Genomic DNA, 18,676 nt, shown 5'->3' on the forward strand with positions numbered 1-18,676 from the left:
ATTTTAATCTACTCATTTATATAACCACTTTTTTACACATAATAAACCCCGGAATATAATGTAACTGAATAACAATTGATAGCCCAAAATTTTTGGACCACCTTTTAGTTGTGTACCATTAACACTGATGTGGATCTTCAAAACGTTGTTTATTTAATTCTTCATATGCATTATTATGTATCAGATACAAGAGGAATGGCAAAGCACTGAAAGCAGCAAAGGCATCACGTTTTGTATATCTTGGTTCTGAAAATAATAAAAATAAAAATAAAATAAAAGATAAAAACAAAAACAAAAGGGAAAAAAAAAATTGTCGTACCTACAGATATAGTATAGGTGGCCTTTATCTCATCCCTTCTTATCTTTTATGAAACTTTCTTCCCTTTAACTTAATGTTTACCTTATCACTGACCCATCAATGAAAAAAACGATTATATTACATGTATGCTAAAATTAGTTATTAGTATAAAATAAATATTAAAATATAAAATATATTATATTAAAAATAAATTAAATAACACATATAATTATATATAAATTAAATATATGATGACTGATTTTGATTACTAATTTTAATATACAAATAATTTTTTTTGGAAAATATACATCAATTTAGCGTATATGATTATTGAATAAGTAACATTAACACATATTTTTCAAAATATCAACAATCGTGTAGGCTATTACTATTTATTAAAAGGTCATTGATTTAATTGGTAATTTCACAAAATCATATTTAAGACTTAATTTAATTTGGTAATTTTGGTGTTTTAACTGTACGAGTAAAAATGACTTTTCCATATGTAAATATGATTTGTAGTGGTGCATATTCCATTTGATTGAGCTTTTACACGTATGAATTTATACACTGTTGTTACAATACAGCGGTCGAATACAATCAATACATACCGAAAGCAATAACTGAATATTTTACTTTGACAATAATAATCTAAACTCTAGTATATTCTTATGAATCTTGCTAGAAAACTTTTTTAATAAAAATAAATTAATAAATATTATTATCTGAATACAAATACCTACTTTTTATATTTACTATAAAAATGATCATAAAAAAAAATTATATAAAAAAATTTATACTATCATCAATACATATAAATTAGACATTTTTTTTTTGGTTTCCCACGGTATCCCCTAACTCGACAGGTCAAGGACTAATCCGTCGCGGTATTGAGCTCCATTTAAGGGTTTGCCGCTGGCCAATGGGTTGCTGCATGCACAAGGCGGGATTCGAACTCCCGACACTTGTTTAAGCGGACTAGTGAGCTAATCACTAGACCAAGTTGTCATAAAATTAGACCCTTTTAATTATATGTTTTTGGTATATATATATATATATATATATATATATATATATATATATATATATATATATATATATATATATTTGGTCAAGTTTTTGGTATATGTTAAAATCTAATAAAGCGGCCGAGAATACGTCCTCAACTCTTTTGTTTTCTTTTTTGTTACTTCAACTCGTTTCTTGGAACATTTGTTAACATATTATTTTAGTATGGGCTGGAGGAGAATCCAATTATCGTAGTCCAGCAATATGAGCATTACCAAAAATATACGATATGAATAAGTTTGTATTAGGACTGTCAAATTCACTTGACAAAAAAAAAAAAAGTTCTAACTGTTCTAGAGTTACTGGGACTTCTCCAATAAGGAACTCTTCTTTTCTCAATAGGAAAGTATTCTAAGAACACTAGGTTCTTTTCCAATAAAGAGCTATTTTCAACCTGTTTAACTTCACAAACCATATTCTCACACTATTTTCTTCTATCTAATCTATCAAAATCACTGTAAAATCTGAAATATACAAAGACTAAAAGATTAGCAACCAACAATATGAATAACATAGAAAAAAAAGTCATCAAACTCAACAAGTTTGGCGAGTTGGGGTACAAAAAAGATTGTCTAAATGTGGTGGAAAAGATAATAAATGATAAAGAGATGAGCTTCAAAACATGCAGAAATGCATTATTGGAAATGTGAAAAAATCCACAAGGAGTTGTAGTTACTGACGTTGGGCTGAAGAAGATGTTATTCAGCTTTAAAGATAAGAAGAGCGGGCTTCAGATTATTCAGAATGGTCCTTGGAATGTCAGAAAAAATCTGGTCAATCTCAGATTATGGATGGAGGGTGAATCAGTTTTTGAGATTGATCATGACTTCATGGAGTTCTGGATTCAAGTTCATGGCATTCCACTTGATCACATGAATAAGGAGACCAGAATTTTTATAGGAGGAATGCTGGGAGTTTTGGTAGAGGCTGAAGACCCAAAAGTGGATGGCATTTTTAGGAGATCTTTTTTAAGGATTAAAGTTAGCATCAATATTACCAAGACTCTGCCTACAGGTTTCTGGTTAGAAAGAGAGGAGATGCCACCATTATGAATTTTCTTTAAGCATGAGAGGCTACCAGACAGCTACTGCTTTAACTGTGGAATACTGGGACATGAGAAGAAAACATGCAAGAATCCAACAGCCATGGCATGCTAGGATCTAACCAAGAAGAAGTACTCACCAGAACTAGGAGTCAGCCAAGTTTATCCAGTTTCAGCCATAGGAGGAGTAGGGTCAAAGCAACATGAATGGACAGAAGAAGATGTAAAGCAGGCGTGTGATCAACAAAACCTTGGAAGAGAGAGTGGGGAGGAACAAAGCACTGGAGAAAGTAGAATTAGGGCTGAACAAAATTTGCAGCAGAAAATCAGGAAGGAAAGTGTATGAAAAAACCAAACAAGAAGAGAGGATGTGATGGCTGAAGCAGGAGAGCAGTTGGGAGAAGTACAAGAAATTCCTGATCTTCAAGAAGATGAGGATATACAGCTTGACCTAAAGGTAGCTTATAAATTTAAAAGCCTTATAAGGGAGATAAGAGAGAAGAATAATGAATAAGCTTACATCAAACAAGCCCAAAAAAAAAAAGAAAATGGTAAAGATGCACAGCAGGTGAGTATATACGGGCCAAATAAGAATGTTGGGCCCAATATTCTAGCAGATCAATTACAAATTGAGATTGGAAGGGAGGATAAATACAAGATAGGTGGAAGACCTGGAAAAAGCACACAAAAATTAGGAGATGGGCTAAATCTGTACACAATAGAAGAAGGAGAGGTGAACAACAACAAAAAAAGAGTACTGGAAGGCTGCTCAAGGAGATAAAGCAGGGAAGAAAACTATTGGCCAGAAACTAAAAAGGCTCATGAAAGCTAAGAGGAAGGAAGATTACGAAATTGTTGAAAGAGGAAGGATAAATGAGCATCAAGGAATGGTGAATAGAGGAATGAAAGAAAAATTCAAGAAGCTATCCATGGATGTACAGGGCAAAAAAATGCATTGGGGGAGTAAAAGAAAGACTCAGGTGAGAAAGTTTATTATGTAGAATTAGTAAGCGAAGAAGATGAAGATGAAGAAGTGGGAAGGAAAGAGCCTGTTGAATGGGAAGCACAACTAGCAAAGAAGATGAAATTGGAGCTGAACTTGAAAAGAAAAAGAAAAAACAAACAGGTGCTAATGCCAAATAATGAGGAATGGAAGGGGAAACAAGAGGACAGGGTGCCTGAGAAATTAAAGGACAACAATTTTGTTATGGATACAGGGGAGTATGACTTAACTCTGTATGCTTCTAGTCAGTATAAGGGAATACTAATGGCTAAGGAGGCGGGCCATAACATGCCCCACCCTCAGCCATGAGTATAATTAGCTGGAATTGTCAGGGAATAGCGGCTGCCCCGACAATATCCGAGTTGTTTGATCTATGTAAAAAAGTAAAGCCGCTCATAGTATTTCTGATGGAAACTAGGGCTAAACAAGAAAAGATGTTTAGGATAAAAAGAAGGCTCCACTTTAATAATATATTTTGTGTAGAACTCCGGAGCTTGTCCGGCGGGCTATGCTTGTTATAGAAAGCTAATGCTAATATTAATGTTTATGAGTGGTGTGATAACTATATCAAGGCAAGTATTAATATTAATAATGGACTGAAATGGCAGGGTATTTTTGTCTATGAAAATCCGGTTTTCCAAAAGAGAAGAAAACTATGGCAGGAGCTAACGGTAAGTAATAAGAATAAGGAAGAACCTCAGGCTTATTTGGGTGACTTCAATGATATCTTAAGTCAAGAGGAAAAGGTGGGCATTCATCCACAGCCAAAAAATTATTTAGAAACTTTTACAAGGTTTGTAGATGAGAATAGTTTAATGGATATTGATCTCAAAGGTAACAAGTTTACATGGTTCAGTAATCCAAGAAATTACTTTATCACTAGGGAAAATTGGACAGGGTGTTATTAAACTGGAAATGGATGCAAATATTCCAGAACGCTATTTTAAAAGCTTCTCTAGCTGTAAGTTCTGATCACTGCGCTTTAATTCTTGAAACACAGTCGCTGATTCAGACAAGAAAGAATTTTAGGTTTGAGACTTTTTGGGCGGAACATGAAGAACACAAAGAGGTGATCAAGCGAAGTTGGCTTTTGGAAGACGGAAATGAAAATTGTTGGAATCAGTTCATAAGGAAGAGAAATAGATGCAAGAGGGAGTTGATAGAGTGGAGTAAGAGGAAGTTTAAGAGAGAAGATAAAGAAATTGAAAGAAAGAAAATAGAGTTACAACACATTCAGAAATCTGATATGTCAGAAAGAGATCAGAGAAAAAAGTAAAAGACAAATCTCAGAACTATAGAAGTAGGAAGAGAAGTATTGGGGACAAAGATCAAGGCTGAAATGGTTAAAATGGAGAGATAAAAATACTGCTTTTTTTTCATGCAACAATAATTCAGAGAAGGAATAGGAATAGAATAGAAAAATTAAGAAATGAGTCAGGACAGTGGATACAAGGATAGGAAAATGTGATGAGATCAGTGAAAAGACATTTCACTAAGTTTTTTACCTCTACTGGGTCAGAAATTTAGAGGACTGCATAAGAGAAATACCTAGGAGAGTCACTAGGGAGATGAATCAGGAGCTTATGACAAGGATCAATGAGGAGGAAATCAAGAAAGCGGCCTTTAGTATGGGCGGCTTAAAGGATCCGGGTCCAAATGGATTAAATGGGTTATTTTTTTAAAAACACTGGAATATTTTGGGTAAGGAAGTGTGTGGAATTGTTAAACAGTTTTTTGAAGGCATCATACCAAAAGATTTAGGTGAGACAACTGTTATTTTGATTTCCAAAATTAGTCAACCAGAAAGCTTAAATCATCTTAGACCCATAAGCTGTTGTAATTTTGTGTACAAGATTATAACGAGGATTTTGGTGGGGAGGTTAAAGAGAGTGCTAGATGCTATCATATCTCTGGTTCAAAGTGCTTTTATAAAAGGAAGACTCATACATGATAATATAGTAATAGTACAAGAAGCATTTCACAAATTAAACCAAAAAGAAAGTATTGGAAGCAATGACATAGCCATTAAATTAGACATGAATAAAGCGTATGATAGACTGGAATGAAATTTTTTGGAAAGGGTTCTAAAAGAATTCGGTTTTAATAATGAGTGGGTGAAGTTGATGTTGAGTTGCGTGAAAAATACTAGTTATAGGTTCAAAATAAATGGAAAGTTGTCCAGCAAGATCAGTCCCCAAAGAAGACGTAGACAGGGAAATTCTCTATCACCCTATCTCTTTATTTTGGCTGTTGAAAGCTTTACTATTCTCATGGAAAAGGCGGTAAGGGATAATCTAATTTCAGGAATTAGATTAGCTCTCACAGCCCCGGTTATTACTTATTTATTATTTGCTAATGATTGTATTATTTTTGCAGGGGAGCAAGAAGAGGAAGTTTATTAGCTCATTCAGATAATTAACAAATATACAGAGGCATCAGGTCAAAGAATCAACATTGAGAAATCTGGCCTAATTTTTGGAAGTCAAGTATCTATCCATAGTAGGGTAAACATAAAAGAGATAAATGGCATGGCGACATGGGAAGATCCCGGAAGATATCTAGGGTTGCCAGCGAGTTGGGAAAGATCAAAGAAAAGAGCATTGGAGTGGATAGAGAAGAAGATGCTCGACAAAATGCACGGATGGAAGGAAAAATTATTAAATCAAGCTGAAAAGGAGGTATTGATAAGGGCAGTCATACAGGCGATTCTGGTCTATGCTATGAATGTTATCAAATTTCCAAAATCTTTTTGCAAAAGAATCGAAGTAACGATTGCCAGATTTTGGTGGTCGAATAATGGAAAGGAAAGAAGCATTCATTGGAAGAGCTGGAAAAAATGACAAGGAGTAAGAAGAGCGGAGGCTTGGGTTTTAAAGATCTAGAATGTCAAAACTTAGCACAATTGGCTAAACAAGCTTGGAGGCTACTAAAAGAGGAAGATGCTAAGATTTTGAAGGCCATTTATTATCCTAATTTCAGCCTATGGGAGGCAACAGAAGAAAAAAACGCATCATGGATATGAAAGAGCATGTTGGAGGGAAGAGACTTCCTCAAAAGGAATGACAGCTAGAGTATAGGGAATGGAGTGGAGATAGAAATTTGGGAGGATAAATGGGTGGCATGAAAAGGAAAACCAGAAAGGTGTGGAGATTGTAGATTTAGAAAGGTGAGCGATTTGATAAGAGATGGGGAGGGCTGGGATGCGGATAAAATTCATGATATATTTTCTGGTGACATAGCTGAATTAATACTCAAAACACCAATCAGTTTGATCAATAAAAGGGATCATTTCGTTTGGCCATATAGGAGTGATGGATAGTATTCAGTAAGAACGGGTTACCACTTCGCGAAAGAGGAGAAGAATGCCAGGGAGGAGAGAAATCTCAGCAAAGCCTCAACAAGTTAGAATTTGAGGGAGGTTTGGGAAACGCTGTGGAAGCTACCGGTGCCACAAAAGGTAAACATGTTTTTATGGAAAGAAATGCAAGAAATTCTACCAGTGAATGCAAACTTATACTAAAGGAGGATAGCAAAAACACCCTCATGCAACATATGCTAACAAGCGGATGAAACTATCAAACATGCTTTATTGTTGTGTCCATGGACTAGAGCAATGTGGTTCGGATTTAGCCTATAAATTTTGCCTACGGTCTATAATGTGAGTTCTTTTGGAAGATGGATGATGGATACAACAGAAAATCAAGAGGGAGACCGGGACAGATCAGTCAATAATTTTGTGCAAATTGGGATATGTGTGCTAATGCATATGGAAAGAAGGAATCAACACATGTTTCAACAATCAAACATAAAACCACAAAAAGTAATAGTCAATTCAGAGTGCCTAGCAGCAGAATTCTATAATGCAACAGAGGCGGTTCTAATGATAATAGATTAGGAGTAAGCAGGAGTGGTGAGAGGAATAGAGTTACCTGGAGGCCTCCGCCCAAGGAGTGGTTGAAGGTGAATACAGATGCGGCTTTCCAAAAGAAAACAAGCATGACAGCTGCAGCAGTAGTAGTAGTTAAAGATTGGTAAGGAAAAATTGTCACTGGGTCAACAACAATATTCAAGACAGTGTCAGCGTTAGCAGTAGAAGCTCAAGCATACAAAGAGGCTCTCATTCTTATTGAAAATCTTCAACTGATGAAATGCATAATTGAATTAGATTGCTTACCTCTAGTTCAAGCAATTAAGGCAAAGGTACCAGTGGCAGAAATAGATGCAATTATCAGAGACATTCTCCAATTGCTGGATGAGGCTCTAGATGTGGGAGCTACCTGGACTCCAAGAGACGACAACAATTTAACTCACCAATTGGCAGCGATGGCAGTGGAAAATGGACTACAAAGGCCGTGGACAATTAATCTTCCGGTTCGAATTATGAAAATAATCAGAATAGAAGCAGGCGTCGCATCAATTCAACAAATTCATAATATACAGAATTATATCAATTTGGATTCAATTTTAACCAACCAACAAAGAAATCAAAGAGAAGAGGATTTACCGGTAAGAGGGGAAGCGGAAATAGGGGATAGAGATGAAACTAGAGTTTAGACACAGGATCATCCATCAGCAACGCAAGGGAGTATAATTGGGAACGCTGAGGAGCCAAAAGAGGAAGGGAGGAGGGGCCATGGAAGCGGTCACCGAGAGCTTTAATGCATGCCAAGAAGCACCACAAGAGGAGAGGATCAGGGTCGTCACAACACTCGAGCATGATCTTTTTTAATGCTTCGGCAAGTGCGGTCCAAGAAGAATATAACCACATGAAAATGGGCGACAGGTCAAATTCAATTCGAGGAATCACAAGGGGCATCCATTGAGAACAAAAAATAGGCTATTCAATTTGGGGGAGGGCGGCAGCTGCAATCGGCGGCATCGAGAGACTTATACAGGTTGTTTTATCAAACTCGGGTTTAGGCCATCGGTGAGAGTGAAGGAACTGGGTCTTAGCTTTATGCAACAATCTTCTTGAATCATCATGAGAAGCTTCGGTAGCATTGGTTTCTACAGAGACTAAGAGCGTGGAAGAGAAGAATTGGGATCTAGATGGGTTGGCGGGTTATTTTGGGGGTACAGATGCGGGTTGGGTTCAGTTCTGGTTATGTAGGCTGCGTAAGCCAAGTCCAAAAAAAAAGTTAACTGCTCTGTATATTTCTCTCATTAGGAGAGTTCTCTAGAACACTAGGTTCTTCTCTATTATGAAGTCATTCAATGATTTCAGCATATGCACTAGGATCCAACGTGCCACATAACAATATCATAAACACAAATATACATCGTGCCACCTGGAAGCAAATAAAAGTACAAGGTGTTAACAATCAGTGGAATGGAATCTATAGAAAGTAAGGTCATCAAACTCAACAATACGGAGGCTCTTGACTACCAAAAAAATTACTTGAATATGGTTGGAAAGATAATCAGTGAAAAAGAAATAAGCTTCAAAACGTGTAACAATGCTCTGTTAGAAATGTAAAAAAATCTACAGGGAGTTATTGTCTTTCATGTAGGGTTGAAGAAGATTCTATTCAACTTCAAAGACAGAAAGAAAATACTTCAAATACTCCAAAATGGATCTTGAAATGTTAGAAGAAATCTGATTAATCTTCGACTATATATGGAGAAAACCAGTCTTTAAAGTGGATCATGACTATAAATTTTGGATTTAGGTTCATAGTATACCACTTAATCATATGAACAAAGACACAGACAGACTAATCGGGGAGATGCTGGGAGTTCTAGCAGAAGCTGAAGATGCCAAGGTTGATGGTATTCTTAGGAGAACATTTCTGAGGATTAGAGTTGGCATTAACATAAAAAAGCCTTTACCAACGGATTTTTTATAGACAGGGAGAATCTGCCTCCGCTATAGATGTTCTTCAAGTATGAAAGATTACCAGATGGTTATTGCTTTAACTGTGGTATAATAGGACATGAAAGGAAGACTTGCAAGAATTAAACGACCATGGCTTGCTGGGACTAGTCTAAGCCAAAGTAATCTGCGAGATTAGGGGTAAATCAAATTCGATCATTATCAGCTATGGAGATAGGAGACTTAGAACAGAGAGAGTGGAAGAATAGAAAGGAAGAAGAGCAAGCACATGCAAATCAAAATTTGGGTAGGAAGAGTGTGGAAGAACAAGAAACAGAAGAGAGTGTGATCAAAGCTGACAAAAATCTGTAACAAGTAGTATGGGAGGAAGGTTTCTTAAAAAACCAAATTTTGAGTGAGAACGAGAAAGATGAGAGAGAGTAGGTAAGGACAATGTAAAAAAATCTCTTATTTTTAGGGATTTAAGGCTGAACAAGGTGGAATTAGGTCTATATATCAGTTAAATATTGTAACCAACATAGTGGAGAAAGAAGGGGATATTGGACTTTCACTAAATAGGCCCAAAATGTTAAAGAGAATGAGGAGATGCTGAATAGAATTATTGGGTTGAATAAGGATACTAGGTCAACCAATTATGCTAAACAAATGCAAGTTATGGAAGGATTAGAAGGCAAGCTAATGCACAACAAGGGAGGCAAACAACACAACAACAATACTAATAGAGATAGGCTGAAGTTCTATCCTATAGAGCAAGAGGTTGATAGCTACAGGATGATAGAAAAGGGTGATAAGATAACAGGAAGCACAAAACAAAAATCAATAAGGGAGATTCTTAAAGAGTTTGCTAAGGGAGAAGGGGGCATAGACAAAGGGAAGGAGAAACAGGGGGTGTTTGATGGTGGTCAGGGGCAAATGGTACTAGGACAGTGGATGTATAGGGAGCATATCAACAAAACAACATCAATATTAAATGAGAAAGATCCTAAACTGTAGAAAATTGAGGAATGATTATACTACTATGTCGAGTTGGCAAGTAAGGAAGAAGGGGATAATGAAGATCAAAAGACAGAAGCTAGAAATGCATGGTGGGAAGTACAACTAGTGCAGAAAATAGAAATAGGTCTTAATCTAAAAAGGAAGAGGCATGCAAAAGATGTACTGCTACTGTAAGTTCATAATGGGAGGAAGATAAGCACATGGAAATGGCTGAAATTGCAAAAAGGCAGAGGAAGGATGAAGGTAAGAATGGATGCAACAGGAAGAACTTTCTAGAAGTGGAAAGGAACTGAATTTTTGTTGGTAAGTCAGAGAACAAAATCATGGATAAGATGGCGGGCCTTATCAAGCCCCACCCTCATTCATGAGCATCATTAGCTGGAACTATCGAAGGTGACGACCCCTGCGACAGTTTTGGAACTTTTGCATCTGTGTAAACAGATAAAACCCGCCATTGTATATCTCATGGAGACTAGAGATAAGAAAATTAAAGTAGTATTAGTAAACTTAAGAAAGGCTTCATTTTGATAATTACTTTTGGGTTGAACTCCGGAGTTTATCTGTTGATCTATGTTTGTTATGAAATGATAATATAAAAGTTGATGTTTACTCTTGGTCTAATTATTATATTAAAGCTTATATTAAAGATAGAAAAGGAAATGATTGAGAAACTATTTTCATGTATGACAACTCAGAACCAAGAGAAAGGAGGAGTGAAAGATGCTCATAGCAATTAATACTAACATACATGATCCAAAGCTCTTCATAGGTGATTTCAATGTTGTTTTAAATCAAGAAGAAAAGGAAGGTATGCATTTACAATCGAGGAGTCAGATAGTGGAATTCAAGAATTTTTTGGATTTTAATGCACTCATGGACCTTGAACTGAAAAGGGGTATGTTTACTTGGTTTAATAATCCTCAGAATGGGATCATAACTAAGAAAAGGATAGATAGGACTCTTGTCAACTAGAAATGAATAACTATATTCCCGAATGCAAATTTGGTGGCTATGCAGGCAATGAGTTCAGACCATACCCTTATCATTTTGAGACTGGAACCAAATAATAAAGTGGACATGTTGTTTAAATTGGAAGCATTTTGGAATGATGATGAAGAATGTAAGGAATTTATTAAAAAGAGTTGGGAAAAGGAAGAATATAGCAACAATGAATGGGGTTAGTTGCTAAAGAAGATGTGAAATTGCAAGAAAAGACTAAAGAACTGGAGTACGAATACTTTTGCTAAAGAAAAATTGCGGATAAACAAATTGAATTGAGAGCTACAAAAGATTCAAGAGACAGATTTAAATGAAGAACAACAAGAACAATGGTGTCAAATTAAGAAAATGATAGGACAATTATGGAGATAGGAAGAAAAATACTGGAGTATGAGATCCAAGTTGAAATGGCTCAAGTGGGGAGACAAAAACTCCAAATTCTTTTATGCAACTATTCAAAGGAGAAATAGAAATAGAATGGAAATATTAAAGGATCAGGCGGGCCGATGGGTCTCGGGAGGAACACTTTACAAAATTATTTACGTCCTTAGCTAAATTAAATTCGGGAGAATGCATAAATAAAATTCCTAAGAGAATTCCCATGAAATGAATGATCAGCTTATGGAGAAGATCTCGAATAAGGATATTAAAAAAGCTGCTTTTAGTATGGGTAGTCTCAGAGCCCCGGGACCAGATAGTTGAATGGGATTTTTTATTAGAGCCGTTGGAACAAAATTAAAAAGGAAGTGTGTGTTGTGGTTAACAATTTTTTTTTGAAGACGGAGTTATGCCTAAAGAGGTAAGTGAAATAATTGTTGTTCTTGTTTTTAAGGTAAAGCAACTGAAAAACCTTAATCAACTAAGACCTATTAGTTGCTATAACTATATTTACAAAATTATTTCTAAGATTATGGTGATAAAACTCAGAACGCTTATGGACAAGTTCATGTCACCAATCCAGAGTGCCTTCGTAGGGGTACAAGATAATTTTATCATTGTTCAGGGGATCTTTCATAATCTTAACAAGAAAGGTAGGAATATATCGAAAAGCTTTTCTATTAAGATTGATATAAATAAGACTTATGATAGACGGATGAAATTTTTTGGAGGCTATTCTGATAGCATTTGACTTTGACAGGAGGTGGGTTCGTTTGATGATGGAGTGTGTTAGAAGCGCTAGTTATAAGATAAGAATTAATGGGAGGCTCACTAGGAAGATTAAATTGGAAAGAAGGATGAGGCAAGGCGATCATTTGTCTCCATATCTCTTCATAATTGCTGCATAAGTTTTCACTATTCTTTTGGGGAAAGCAAGAGACAGAAAGGAGATTTCGGGGTTTAGAATTGTCCAACAACCCCACCAATCATGCATCTTTTGTTTGCAGACGACTGTATTATTTTCACAGAAGCAAAAGAAGGGGAAAATCTATAACCTTGTTTTGATTCTTAATAAGTTTACAGATGCTTCAGGACAGAGGATCAATCTTAAAAAGTCAAGGATAATATTTGGTTGTTAAGTACCCATAAAAACTAGAGTTAACATAGAGAAAATATTAGGAATGAAGTGTTGGGATAATTTGGGGAAATATTTAGTGCTACCAGTGTTTTGGGGTAGGTCAAAAATTAAAGCTCTAAATTGGATAAACGAAAAGGTGATGGAGAAAGTAGAATGATAGAAAAAGAAGTTGCTAAACCAAACCGAAAAAGAGGTTCTTATTAAGATAGTGATACAAGCTATTCCTAGCTACGTTGTGACCGTTATTAAATTTCCAAAGATTTTCTAACAGAGATTAAATGCTAGGATAACAAAATTTTGGTGGGCAAATTCTGGAAAGGAAAGAGGTATACACTGAAAAAGTTAGAATAAGGTTTGTTTAAGCAAAAAGAATGGAGGACTAGGTTTTAAGGAGTTTCAAGATCAAAATTTAGCTCTTTTGGCAAAACAAACTTGGAGAATTATAGCAAATCTTAATTTGATATGGGTACAAATTTTGAAGGCAGTTTATTTTTCCAAAGATGAGATGCAATAGCAATGCTTCTTGGGTTTGGAAGAGTATAATTCAAGGAAGGGACTTTCTTCGGAGACATGGTAGGTGGAGTGTGGGTAATGGGTCTAGGGTTAACGTATGGGATGCTAATTGGGTGTTTGGTGTGGGGTAAAATTCAAAGGGAAGAGAGAATTGAGTTGGAGTGGGTTAATAAGTTGTTGAAGGGGGGAGAAGGTTGGGATATGAAGAAGATTGAAGGGTTTTCCTGATATAGTCAAAGATAAAATTTTAAGAATGCTTGTTAGCATTTTTAGAAAAGAAGATAGACTTGTCTGGCCATATAGAAAGGATAGATGCTATACTGTTAGAACTGGATATATGGCAGCTAAAAATGAAAGCCATGGTAGCAGATTAGAAGTAGCTTCATCGAGTATGGATATGAAAAAATTATGGAAAGAGATTTAGAACATCCAAACTCCACAAAAAATTGATAGTTTCATTTGGAGAGTAGCGCAGAATATACTACCAGTAAATGAGAGGTCGTGTAAAAGGAAATTAGTTAAATCCCATATGTGTTAAGTATGCTTGAAGGAACGTGAGACTGTTGAACATACTTTATTATTCTATCCATGGACTAGAGCAGCTTGGTTTGGTAGCCAATGTCAATACTGCCTTTCTCAAGAACATATTACAAAACAACAGCTTGGTTTGATAGCCAATGTCAATACTACCTTTCTCAAGAACATATTACAAGTTTTGGAGAATGGTTATTGGAAAAAAATAGGAGAATTAAGAAAGAAGGTGAATATGATAAAGAGAAAAGGATAGGTAAGATGGTTTTTCTAATATGAGAGATTTGAAAATCAATAAACTAGGCTATTTTCAATAGTAAAGTGATCAATCTAAAGAGACTATTATCAAGACCATATTACTAAAGAAGCAGTACAGAGTAGCAATTGATCAACCAATCTAAAAAGCATCAGATAACGCTAGAATTTTAAAAAAGGCTAGTTACTTGGAGACCCCACCAAGGAATTGGTAAAATTGAATGTTGATGCAACCTTTAAGAAAGTTTTTTGGCGATGGAGTAATGGCAATTGCTGCGAGTGATAGATCTAAAAAATTTATGATTGGGTCTATAAATAGAATCAAAATTGTGTCCAATTTAACAGCAGAGGCAATAACAATAAGAGATGCCTTAATTTTGGCAAAAAAAAAATTACAATTGGATACGATACTAGTTGAATTTGGCTGTTTACCTTTGGTGCAAGCCATTAACTCAAAGAGTAGCCTTCAGGATATTGATCCAATTTTACAGTACAAATTTAAATTGAAGGAAAGTTTTAATAGCTATAGATTCACCTGGATTCCAAGAAAGAAAAACAAGTTAGTTCATACTATAGCAAAATTAGCAAAAGCAAGACAATTGGGGCAGAGATGGTGTATGGATCCACACTTATCCATTACTAGCATAATCCGAAGAGGAGCAACTACATCATCATCTGGGAAGCCATTCACGGCGGTAGTTGCTTGGAGGACTTTATAACTTTTCTCCGATCAATCAAGGACGCTTCAGCTGCGAGACATTCAATTTCAACCCATGGAAGGGCTGCAACGGCAAGAATCATCTCTGACAGAAGAAACTGCAATGTTAGATGCATCCTCGTCACCCTCTGCTTAGGAGCGACCTTATGGGGAGCAACGGCAGAGGAGATTTGATCGAACGACGCAATCTCACCCAATGCCACCAACAAATTTGCCAACGACGATGGACATCCAAGCTCGACAGAGGTGGAGAGTAGAGAATCGTAGTAGTGTTTGCTGTGATAGGTTAAAGAAGCGGGTTCGGAGTAGGGATGGGTGGGTTGTTGGTTTGGGTAGGGTGTTCGGGCTTAGCCCACGAACAAAAAAAAGTTAGTATTGGGCTAACTTAAGCCCAACATTTAATGGCAAACTATCTCGTATTTCAAATCCTTTAAAGCATCAAGACCAACAACAAAAAAAATCCTATGAAATATGGACACTCAGATGGACACAGGACATAATATGACACGACACGGAACACGCGAACACACGAATTTTATTTTTTTATAAGACACGGAGATACGACATATATATAAAATATAAAATATTTTTAAATAAATTATAATAATATTTTAATATTTTATTCATATTAAAATATAAATCATATATCTAACTATTTTTAATATTTTTTAATTATATAAAATATTTAAAATAATTTTCTGCATCAATAAATCATAATATATTATTTCTAAACTCATTTCAAGAATATAGGTTAAGAATAAGGTTGGACACGGTTAACATGTGATGGTATTTAGGTATGTCCAAGTATGTTTAGAGAAGCATTTTGTATTTTTTTTTATTTAGACATGGTTGGACACGGAAGACACATGTATCGGATTAGTATCGTATCTAAAATGTATTTGACACGAGGACACGAAAACTCAAGAAAGTACCTGTGCTTCATAGGTCAAATCCAAAAGATAAATGTTTATTTGTTGACAATGACACCGCATAAAAAGAAAAATAAAAATATATTCTCTCCTGTAAAAATGACAATATAGAAGTTTAGAAAACTAGAAATCATAATTTAAGAGAGTAAAGATGTGCATGTAAGTCGGAATAGATAATCTGATCATCCGAATACATTTAATCTAACTTGATTATATTAGGTATTGTATTCGATGAGTAATAGAATAAATCTGATTATACCTAACTTTAATTGATTTAGGTATCGAATTTGAACTTAAATCTAATTACCTCATTACTTAATATATCATATTAAAAAATATAAAATATAGTATTTATATAATTTTTATTAATGCTAGTCTCACTTCAATCATCATTTCTCTTTTTCCTTCTTAACCTAATTCATTTTAGTGTTACATATTCTTTTTTCCTCTTTTCTTTTTTTTTACAAATTTAATTCTAATTCGTTATTTGATTATCTAAACGATTCTAACACGGAGTTGATTCTTTTATATTTATGCATGAGCATCTTTCTTATCTTTTTCTAGTGAATTTGCATTTAAATTTGTTAAGTTTAATCAAGATTTAGGTGTTTTAAGCCACCATAAATGTTACTTTGAGTTTTCTTGCAATTTGATTTATTACAAGGCATTCGAGCGAGTTTAACAGAGTTCGTGTAGAAAAAAAGGAAGTAAGTAGTGGATGATGCTGTTAACCTTGACCTTCTCGCACTCTAACGAGCATAACTCGAGCTATAAAGGTCCAATTGATACTTTTTTAGTGGAATTGGAAAGCCAACTTCCAAAGCTTTCCAATTATATATAATAGTTTATACTTTTCTTCTGGAATCATGGCGCCAAATGCCACCATGGTGGCGCCAAACTTCAGCCAACCCAAATTTGGCGCCGGACTCATAATACACCATACTTATGCGGCCTTGGTGGTGCCAAACTTGGCCCAGCCCAAGTTTGGCGCCAACTTCAGATTCTAGGGTGGTCCCCACATTTCTATAAAGCCAGCAACGAGATCTTTAAAGATTTTTTATGAAAATTTTATTTTATTTACAATTAGAAGAGATATTATTTAGTTTTAGAGAATATATTTTACATTAATTAAGATTAGATATAAAAAGAGAAGAGATCTTGGCCTAGGGCTTCTCTTCTTCCGCTTCTTCTCGACTTCCGCACTTTACACTTTTCTCTACTAGGGTTTATTTCTTCCATGAGCAACTAAACCTCCATTGTTAAGGTTAGGAGCTCTATTTATTCTATGGATTAATACTATTACTCTTCTATTTTAATTTATGTATTGATTTCAATTTCAAGGATTTGTTTTTGTTCTTCATCTTAAGGATTTGGGTAGGTCGGAAGAATATCCCTTATTCTAATTGTGTTCTTGCTAAATCTTGGAAAAGTAATTCACTTGAACAACAGCTTGAAAATAATTTCTCCTAAATCACTAATTATTTGGACTTAACGGGATACATGACATATAATCCTCTTATATTTGGGTAATTAGGATTTTGTGGTTGATAAACTAGAATTGGACTTAAACCTCTAATTGAAATTAAGTGACCAAGGAATTGGCGGTTAACTAGGTTAGAGGAGACTAAATTACTAAGGAATTAGGGTTTAATCAAATATAGTTTGTCATGGATTGAATCTTACATGATTAAAATAGCTGGTAAGAAATAGAAATCCGGAAGATAAACAACTTCGAAACCTTAACTGTTTTCTCTCATATTCTCCGCATCAATTTACTGTTTACTTTCTAATTCTCTGATTTACTGTTTAAGTAATTAAACTCTCAAAACACCATTTTCTACTTGTATGACTAAGTGAATCAATCAACCATTGTTGCTTGGTCCATCAATCCATGTGGGATCGACACTCACTCACCTGAGGTATTACTTAGTACGATCCAGTGCACTTGCGGTTAGTTTGTGGTTTTCTAAATCCGCACCATAGATCTAGCTAATAACAAAAAGCAAACTAATCTGATCCAATTTAAATCAATTAAATTTAGTCAATTTGGTTATTAAATTAATCAAAATTTGACAAATTACATCTCTTTGACATGCGACCTTCTGTTACCTTACACTATAAATTTTCCCATTTCCATTCATTAGGAGTGACAATGGGTAGGGTAGAGTTTAGATCCAACCTTAACCCTACCTGCGGGTTGAGATTTTCATATAAACTCAACTTGGGGTGTTATTGGTTTGGTTTGGTTCGGTTTTGGACTAAAAACCAACCGAACCGATCTATTCGGTTTTCACATAGCACCAACCAATCGGTTTGCTGTCTGTGCAACGACCAAACCGAACCGAACCGAACCAAAAACTATTTGGTTCGGTCAGTTTTTTCGGTTTTTAAATTCTAACTAACAGAAAATTAATCACAGTAAAATGGTGTTCAAAACAATCAATAAATTGAAATAACGTTAAATTACATTCAAATTCAATACAATTTCATCTCATTCCAACAACTAAACATAAAACAAACACATTTATCAAATATAACATTTTCAGCTTCAACTTCAAGTCTGGGTTATTGGGCTGTTCATTGCTTGCTGGCTGCATATATACAAACATAAATGAACAACAAAGATACATCAAGATCAAACAATAAATTAACAATGATACAGTACATAACAAGTTAACAACTATCAAGCCAAAATCTGTTTATATACAAACACAATAAATGAACAAAATTTCAGATATAACTATTACTTTATCAATGCTCTAATCCAAATTTGTTCTCAAACAACAATAAATCATACTAAAAAAATTTCAATATACAAGCAATCAAAAGTATTGAGCATCCAGTAAACTACTATGGCTATGCAATCTTTGATGAACCTTCAGTGCTATTTCCAATGCTCTTGCCGCATTCAAAACAAAAAATTAGGACCAGCAGTAAATTATTCTCAAATAAACAATTAGGACTAGCAACAACAA

The sequence above is a fragment of the Arachis hypogaea genome, chromosome 8 (genome assembly GCF_003086295.3).
Source record: "Arachis hypogaea cultivar Tifrunner chromosome 8, arahy.Tifrunner.gnm2.J5K5, whole genome shotgun sequence".
Classification (NCBI taxonomy): domain Eukaryota; kingdom Viridiplantae; phylum Streptophyta; class Magnoliopsida; order Fabales; family Fabaceae; genus Arachis; species Arachis hypogaea.